The following is a 9,945-nucleotide window of genomic DNA, read 5'->3' as shown; positions in this document are numbered from 1 at the left end:
CGAAACACCTCCACATATGCAGAACACATCAAAAATGCTAACCACACCACCAGAGACATCAACACAGATATGGAAATACTACACATCCAACCAAAAAGCCAGACACTAAACACACTAGAACAATATGAAATATACAGACACACGAAAACACACCCCAACGAAATTCTCAACACTCAACTCAATTTCAGAACACACACACTCTTTGACTCTACACTACATCACACGAACACACCCTCACAGGAAACTAAACAAGAGGCGCCAAGACCAACAACGACCAGTTCTGAGGATGACCCATAAAAGGTCGAAACATGTAAACAAGGTACGTTAGAATTTAAACAAGAAAGTCTTATCACACATATTCCGAAGTGATACAGTGTTAAAAGTTGTGTAATCAAAATGTATAAAATATTAAGAACATTGCATAGCCAGAACCAAGCAATTATGCTAATATTTATGACTTAATGGAGCAAGAGGCGAAAAATAGGTGTGAACTGTGTGCCCAAACATTCATAACAAACGCTCAGATAGTACAAGAACGAGTTGCGGAAGTAACAGGAATCTTCGACACACCTGATTTCAAGAATGTTAAACCGAAAGAGTCATAGAAATAAGATCATTCGACACACCAGGCAAGAAACCTTATGTTTCAAAAGGATTAATTAAAATATATGAATAACTTACGGGAATGTAATTAATTAATTTAATTCACGCGTAACATGTGTTTACAAGGAATGGTAATCCTTGGACAAAGATGCGGTCTCTGAGCAATAGTTCACGAATAAAGTAGTCGACTCGATTCTTGTGTTGTTTAGTGTGAGTCTGATGATTGTCGAGCTTGATGGATGACTTTTTTTTACCATGGTAATTTCTACACCTGTCTATCGCATCTGCTGTTAACTGGTTTAAATTCAACTACAGAACGTAGAAAATGTGTAAATTTTTCACCATCTTCACAGTCTGTGTCAGCAATTTCACTTCTTTTCCAAACAAGGTCCTGTTTCTTTGTGGCTGTCTTCTGAAACGAAGGGCCAGGATTTGAAGTTCCCTTTTCGTTTTTTGTCTCCTAAACATCATCACCATTAGGAAGAGGACGGTGAAAAATTGATAATATTTGATAAAATATCAGTTTTTTTTTTTATTTTGTTTATAGAAAATGAAGCTATGATGCCTACTTTACACTCTGAAGAAATTTTAGAATCCTACGGCGGTTGTGTTCTTAATTGCACCATCTTAAAAAAAAAGGCGGTCATTAAGTTGTAAATGCATACAAACTTTAAAACGCATTTCCCCGTAATTTTTGCCCACTTCACTGCATTCATGTTGCTAAGAATTCCACACATTTTATGCTAGGACGCTGAAATTTTTACTGCATGTTCTTTAGAGTATATTTAACAAAATTATGTTCCCATTTAAAAAACAGTTTTTGAATAAAAATGAAAAGTTTGTTTGTGTTTTGTAAATAAACATTTGAATAGCAACAACCTATTTTTTTTTGTCTTACGTTTACGAGGTAAAACTAAAAAAAATGTCAGAACATGGCAAGGATATTGTAAAAAAGCAGACATGATGCTTAAAATTTGAGGGAGATGAAAAATATAGAAAATATGCAAGTTATTATTGTCATTATCATTGTTATTATTGTTATATTTTATTTTTAATTTCAAAGTGTATTAAAGACTAGTCTATAATATTTAATGAAATTTTTAATATAAATAAAAACTATTTTTGTCCCACTACACCACTTTAATGATAAATTTGGACAAAATAATACCATATTTGTATTCTGTGATCCCAAAGATCCCCAGATATCGACTTTCTTCGAGATCGGACGATATGTAGAGAGTAACCTTAATTTTACATTTTAAGTCTGTACATCGACTAATTCAAAATACTCGAGTGAATTTTTAAAACCGTCAACTCCTTTCTCTCTCCTCTCTGCTCCGTTAGGGGATAAAAAACCCTCGAAAGTAATTTGAAGGAAGTACATGAAGTTGAATTTTTTTACCTCCCTTATACGTTTTAGAAACAATTCCGAGAGATGAGATGAATAGTCTAACGATTAGAGTAACCCAATTTTATAAAGTAGCTTTTGTTTCAAATTTAAACCCTGCATGTCTGCTGGTTAAAAAAATAAATCAGTAAGACTATAATTATTTTCATCATTACTATCTGCCATTTTCCGTCCCTTATTGTTCGTATTTCGTAAAACTCCGTCTTATCTTTTGTCCAAGGATTAATAGGAACTTACATACAGGGTTTAAGGAGATATAAGGTGACTAGTCAGTTAATCTGTTATGCAATAGTTTTTATTACGTAGATTGTCTTTTTGCTTTAGAGTAATGAAGATTTGATTATGCAGTGGGGACTGAATCTATCGCGAAAATGGTGTGCCGGGAACTGGTCCCATTTCATATGCATGCACACATAATTATAACTACTGTAATATTTGCATAGTTTTTGGAGGTGACTGTCCACAGTCCACTTGAATACTCGGGCGTGCATGTTTACTCTTATGTCCTACCAATTCCAGCTGCGACAGAGATAACAACCGATCTTGCAGCTGTGAGTAACTCGCTGTCGAGTTCAGATTAAGAAAATCCATCTGCCGAAATCGCTGGCGCCCACTATACACATTCGCATAGGCGAAAAAACCATTTAAATGCAAAGTGTGTGGAAAGAGTTTCTCAGAATCATCAAATTTAAAGACACACACTCGCATACATACTGATGAAAGGCCATTTAAATGCGAGGTGTGTGGTAAGTTTTCCTCACAATTTCTAGAATTGAATGAACACATACCCTACGCATTCACACAAATATATATAAAGGGATATAAATACAAATACTGAAACAAAGATTTCTATAAACAGGAAATTTACTGAAGGTATTAAGTGTGCAAAAGGAGTAAAACAAGGGGATTCTCAAAGTTCTTTATTGTTTAATCTGATAATGGATAAAATTATACAAAATGTAAAGTCCCTACCAGATTACCAGATGGGAAATAAGAATTTTAACGTAGTATGTTATGCTGATGACGCAGTTCTGATTGCCAGAACAGAGGATGAACTCCAACGATTACTTAATCGATTTGTGACAACAGCAGAAAAATTTAATATGGTTATTTCTATAAATAAAATTAAATGTATGTGTATATCTAAGAACCCAATAAGATGTAAATTCAAAGTTAATGGGAAAATTATACAAGAAGTTATGGATTTTAAATATCTTGGGATACACATTTCTAGTCACGTAGATTGATTATTGAAGTAAAAACTCAGGTTTTCAAAGCATCGAGAATATCAGGATACTTACGAGGTGTCATATGGAAAAAAAAAATGTTTAAAAACAGAAAGTAAAGTAAAAGTCTATAAAACATGTGTACGATCAATAATGGCGCGGATACAAGAGCAGATACTAGCCAAACAAAACAGCTCATGAGAACAGAAATGAATACTTTAAGAACCATAGTAAGTAAAGAAGTTTTGACAGAGTTAGGAACCAGGATGTGAGGGAGAAATGTAATATTACAGATGTTGAGACATTTATTACAACGAGAAAAAGGGAATGGAGTTCTCATGTGGATAGAGCTGACGACATGAGACTTATCAAGGCAGCAAAAACCTAAGTCTTAGAGGAAAAAGAGAAGTGGGCAGATCTTTCAAGAGATGGAATGAGACGTAATCACAGTCTAATATATACAGTCGCGAAGCTTGAGATGATTTTTTGCAAATCTCGCGATAAAGCGCTCCAAGCGGCTAGCAACTAGAAACAATAGACTGTCCACGGTCGACTTTGGATTTAGAGTTTCCATCGAGTGCTAGGTCGTTGCGCATTTCGCATTGATGCTCGTGAAGAAAAATCCTAACATCTATTTCTTATTTTACTTCTAGATGCAAAAAGTGGTTAATAAATAGCAGGAGGGAAGCTCTAATGACAAAGAATTAAGCATATCTTTATAATAATATAAAGTTTTACTCTCTTCATTTCGAAAACACACAATTCATGAATGAAAACAAAAATAAATTAATCTGGAATGCAGTTCCAACTTTATTTGATGTTTCAAATAAACTTGTTCTATTATTACCTGCAGCTGAGAAACACAAGCTTTGTACTAATTCTACGTCTGTATTAGCTGATTCCTTGAATAATTGTACATTTTCAGACAACTTAGGCCTACTTTTTTCAAAGGATATGTTTTTAATTATAGCTGTTAATTTTGTTGTTATTTTTATTTGTTACTTTACTAGAGACGTAGAAAAAGTAAGTCTGTTACATTAAAATTTATTGACCACGTTTTATTTCCAATTCTGGTGTGATTATTATTGCTTAACCTCATCCCACTTTGTTAACTACGTAAGCCTACACTACAAGTACCGGTACACGCAAGTTACTCCCATTAATTCATATTTCCATTATTATTGTTATTATATTATTGTTGTAAAGGGAAATGCAAATTAATATTTATTGGTTTCATAGTTCATTATCGCTATAATCTTGAATGAGTGAAGAGATTATAGTAAATTTCAGTTCGTTTTGCACAAACAAAAATAATATTAACCTATTTCTTGCAGGTATTTTCGAGTTTATGGTGGAATTTAATAAACTTCATTAAAATAATAAATGAACTTTATCCATTTAATATTTCAATAATGGAAGGAAGATGTTAATTTTTCCAAAAGAACACGACAACGAAAGTGTAACATATTTTGTCATCTGCTAGGAGAGATCTGTGATGATGATGATGATGATGATGATGATGATGATGCTGAGGCGATACTAGCAATCCTAGTGGTGGGCAACTACCCATGTTTGCATTTTTACTATATATTGAGCTTCGCGACTGTATATAGTAGACTGTGACGTAATCATCATTGACATAGAGTGTGTAAATAAACAGGCTTATGCCTATAGAAAAGAAAAAGAAGTTGAAGAAGAAGAAGAAGAAGAGGAAGCAGCATTCACACGTGCGAAAGGTCATTCAAATGACATACATTCAGACACACATGCGATAGACCATTTAAATGCGTTATGTGTAGAAAGTTTTTCCCACAATTGGAAGACCTAAAGAGACATGTAATCATTCACACAGGCTAAAAAAATGTAAAAAATTGTGTGCGGAGACTGTTCTTTATAAGTGAAACATCTCTCTACACTCGCCCGCCTACACACAGGCCAGAGACCATTTGATTGCGATGTGTGGGGAAAGAGTTACCTGTGATCGGAAAGTCTAAATAATAAAAAAAAAAACTACCGGACTTTCTCGTGTTAATTATGTACGTCCGTGCGGCTTACAGCTGTTTCGGTGCTCCATCACACCATCCTCAGAGTCTACTAGATCTCGGTGTCATCTCGAACTTCTCTGTCTGTTGTGTGGGTGCGTTTGATTGTTGAAAAGTGGAGTCAAATAGTGTGTGTACTGAAATTGATCTCTGTGTTGACACCCAGATCAAATTCTCAACACACAGATCAATTTCAGTACACACACACATACTATTTGACTCCACTTTTCAACAAGCAAACGCACCCATACAACAGGCAGAGAAGTTCGAGATGACACCGAGATCTAGTAGACTCTGAGGATGGTGTGATGGAGCACCGAAACAGCTGTAAGCCGCAAAGACTTACATAATTAACACGAGTAAGTCTGCTAGTTAATCAATTACTTATATTCAAGTATATTATTTTATATATATCATAGACATCTATGACGTAGTGCAGAGGGCGGCCACTAGAGGGAACCCAAGAGTTGGAACTTAATCTGAGACAATTCTGTCCGACACCGGGGTGGTATCCGGTGTGGCTTAGTGGATAAAGCATCAGCACGTAGAGCTGAAAACCCAGGTTCAAATCCCGGCACCGGAGAGAATTTTTCTCCGTTCCATTACTCTTTCATCGTATGATGACGCAGAATATCTGCATGGAAATATCATATGTACTTCGGTACATTAAAATAATATGATATGCGTAATCACTTCGTGATTTAAGACGGCGCTTAATCCGTCGGATCCCGGCCAACTAGTCACTCATATCGAGTGCACCTCAGCACATGTGTGGACTTTGGTCCTATGTTCATAGACATCTATGACGTAGTGCAGAGGGCGGCCACTAGAGGGAACCCAAGAGTTGGAACTTAATCTGAGACAATTCTGTCCAATGCCGGGGTGGTATCCGGTGTGCTTAGTGGATAAAGCATCAGCACGTAGAGCTGAAAACCCGGGTTCAAATCCCGGCACCGGAGAGAATTTTTCTCCGTTCCATTACTCTTTCATTGTATTATATTCAAGTGTTAAAAGTAGTGTACGCAAGATTCAGAATGGAAAAAAAACAAGTTCCATCACACAGCCTTTCAATTGTGATATCTGTGGAATATGTTTCGTGTCACCCCGGACTCATTTCACCGCCATTATCACCTTCATCTCATTCATACGCTAAATAACCTGAGATGTTGATAAATCGTCGTAAATAACCTACTGTTTCGTGTGTAAGGATAAGCTCCAAAGAAGTATCCGTTTACACATAGATCAGCTATAGTACACAATTCTATAAATGTCTCCTGGAATATTAGAAGATTTAATACACAAATATTGTGAGGATCTTTCATTTAAGTACCAGCTGATCGCACGGAGTTATGTTTGCTGTGCGTAAGAAATAATTTTATTTATAATATTAGCTGACATGTTCATAGGGTGTGCGCTAAGCAATTTCTTGTCAGCTATTTTTTTTTAAATGAAGAACAAGAATTATTAGTACCGGTACACAACCAAAGCTCGTTGTAATACACAGCCACTTTCTGACAAAGCATCCCTCAAACTAACTACAAGCCAACGTGCACATGGATTATTTGGCCTTGACGAATGGATTCTCCCATCGCGTAACCCAACCTCACTATATGTATGCCTTATTCATGAGTGTAAAGTTGTATTAAGTGTTTCCTGCCTATGTTGTTTGCTCTTTAGTCAATTTCCCTAAATATATTCTAAAGTTCATTAGCTTAGGGTTTCGTGCCATGGATTCAGAAGAGAGAAAATTTTTACACTATACACAATTTTAGGCATTAAAACATTAACAATACACCTACATCAGAATTTGTAGGAGGCTAATTTATATTTCCATGGTTTTTTCCGATAGAATTGTTACATATTGTTTTCTTTTTTTTTTTTTTTGTAGTAGGTCATTTTACGACGCTTTATTAACATCTTAGTTTATTTAGCGTCTGAATGAGATAAAGGCGATAATGCCGTTGAAAAGAGACAGGGCTCCAGCACTGTTAGTTGCCCAGCATTTGCTCGTATTGCGTTGAGGTAAAACCCGGAAAAAACCTCGACTGGGAATCGAACCCGGGCCAACTGGTTTCGCGGCCAGACGCGCTAACCATTACTCCACAGGTGTGGACTACATGTTGTTATAATGAATTCTTTTATATGGAGTTTTTTATGGACCATAAAATAATTCTGCGGAAGATTTTTAATTTGTTTCAATATGTAAAAATGAAACATGATTCACGCGCAATATATCAGTCATTTACGCAAATTCTCCTCATTTATCGCTCAAGCTTGAAAACGTTCACCTGTCAACTATTGCAGTATAGATGTTTAGAGTTGGAAATTCTATCATTGTCCCCTCCAAGCATCGCTTCACTCTTTCACATTGAAGTGCCTTTACTTGCAGAGAATGCCCTCAGGCGCTGGACACATTTTGAAGCACAATGTTTTGAGGTCGGGAATGCCATATCACAAGACCCATCACGAGTTGGCATGAAATTAGCAAAATGGAGCCCAAGCTACCTCAGTGTAGACTTAGCCTTGTGAGATGGGGTGTGAACCCCACAGTTTGAGATTCCTCACTAATATTAACAGCATCAAAGTGACAATAGAAAAAAAAAAAGCACTGCTTCAATATGAAAAACATATCAGATTACAAGTAAACAATTGATATTCACACAGTCCTCTGTAGTTTAAAAACTCAAAAAAGTTTCAAATCCATAGTTCAAGAATTAAAACAGAAAATCAACATCCCCAATTTAAAAGAAAACTTACAAATTAAACCAAATACTTTAACTCTATTAAATATAGAGTATAATCTAAATTTAACAGAATAAATACTGAAATCAGAAGTAAACACTGAAATAATGAAACAATTGTCTTTAGAGACAATTAATATTAGGTAACCTCCACAAAACTAGCTTCATTTATTCACCGACAGATCCTTGATCTCCAGGAAACGAGGTGCCGATGCAGGTGTTATGTGCTGTCTCTTCTCACTTTATAGATCCCTTGGGTATGGAACAACAAGTTTTGATGGAGAAATCATTGCAATACTAAGTGAAAGTCTCAGGAATCTTCTATGCCACATCAATAAATTTAAGAATGCACTTATATGTTGTCAGACTCCAAAGTAGCTATTCTAACCAATAGTCTCTAGACACACACCTTCATCTCAAACAGCAGAAGTAACTAAAATGCTCTCTCAATTAATAACACTCAATAAAAGAATTGTATTCCAATTGATACCATCCCATTGTGAAATCCTGGGAAAAGAGAATGCGGATGTTCAGCAAAGAAGGGCAGCACTGCTACTTACAGACCTCTTACTAAATCTACGTATTACTCTGTGAAAAGATTCATTAAATCTTCATACTTAGACTTCAACAAACAAAATATGATAACACAATCTCAAAGGAAAAAAATGGAACTATCTGCATCATAATGCACAGTTAATTCCCAATTTACCACGCAAATCGTCTGTTGCTGCATTTAGATTGGCAGCAGGGCATGACTGTTTGGCCAAACACCTGCATACAGTTGGAATATATCAGTCCCCTAACTGCCCATTGTGCTACTCAAACCAAGAAATTAATTCGGAATACCTCAAAATCTGTGCTTCAGTGCCTGACTATGGCAATATCTTTGAAAAATATTGAAGTACAATAGGTGAAATGACTTTATTTTCAAATGCTTTTTTTTAATTGGGTTATTTTACGACGCTGTATCAACATCTAGGTTATTTAGCGTCTGAATGATATGAAGGTGATAATGCCGGTGAAATGAGTCCGGGGTCCAGCACCGAAAGTTACCCAGCATTTGCTCGTACTGGGTTGAGGGAAAACCCCGGAAAAACCTCAACCAGGTAACTTGCCCCGACCGGGATTCGAACCCGGGTCACCTGGTTTCGCAGCCAGATGAGCTGACCGTTACTCCACAGGTGTGGACTTTTCAAATGCCTGGCATTAGAAAACAACAACAACAATTCTAAGTATATTATAGCTCATATTTCTTAAGAGAGGCTCCAACACAGTTTGACTCTTGCTGTTAACACATTTTTCACGAATATACAGCTGAGTTGCATCAGTATAACTCACACCCATGTAAACCATCACTTAAGTCGAATGGTGGCCTCTTCAATTTTTCGATCTCTCACCAGCTTCCTGTGAACTCGACTCATAAAGCTTATCATCCTGCTGGTTAAAACTCTTCAGTGGTGATATTTTTTCATCTGTGAAAATAGACCTGTCATCACAAATTGTTGCCATAGGTACTTTTGCAGTAGACGTCTGAATTCAGTACCCCCTGCCTGTTCATTTGCAGTCAGGAAGTGTCAAGTATTTCGACGATGAGATCCAAGACTATCATTAAGAATTCCGGACGTCAATATTTTCCAAGTGTAGGGCTTTGGAGACATTAGAAGTTGCTTTTTCAGTGGATTACGGGGAATAATGTCCGCCATAACAGTGTGCTTTAATACCCCGAAAAAAACATGTACAATATATGCCACATGTTTCCAACAGTGTTTATGACGAGACTGGGTATAATAATTAATTGCGTTAAATTTCTGAAAGAATAATAAGAGTACACTAACACGAATCGTGTATGTGTTTATATTCTTGAGTTTTGTAATTGCAATATGTGTTCCTCACAGTTCTCTAAATATATTAATTAAGAGAACTAG

General features: G+C 36.1%; 1 protein-coding gene across 1 annotated transcript in view; it reads left to right on the top strand.

Annotated features, from left to right (window-relative positions):
* LOC138691562 (gastrula zinc finger protein XlCGF57.1-like) overlaps nt 1–9,945 on the top strand; it is a 449,766-nt gene that overhangs the window by 86,252 nt on the left and 353,569 nt on the right. The gene's annotated exons all lie outside the window — the stretch shown is intronic.

The sequence above is a fragment of the Periplaneta americana genome, chromosome 16, assembly GCF_040183065.1.
Source record: "Periplaneta americana isolate PAMFEO1 chromosome 16, P.americana_PAMFEO1_priV1, whole genome shotgun sequence".
Taxonomy (NCBI): domain Eukaryota; kingdom Metazoa; phylum Arthropoda; class Insecta; order Blattodea; family Blattidae; genus Periplaneta; species Periplaneta americana.
This window is presented reverse-complemented; position numbering and strand designations above follow the sequence as displayed.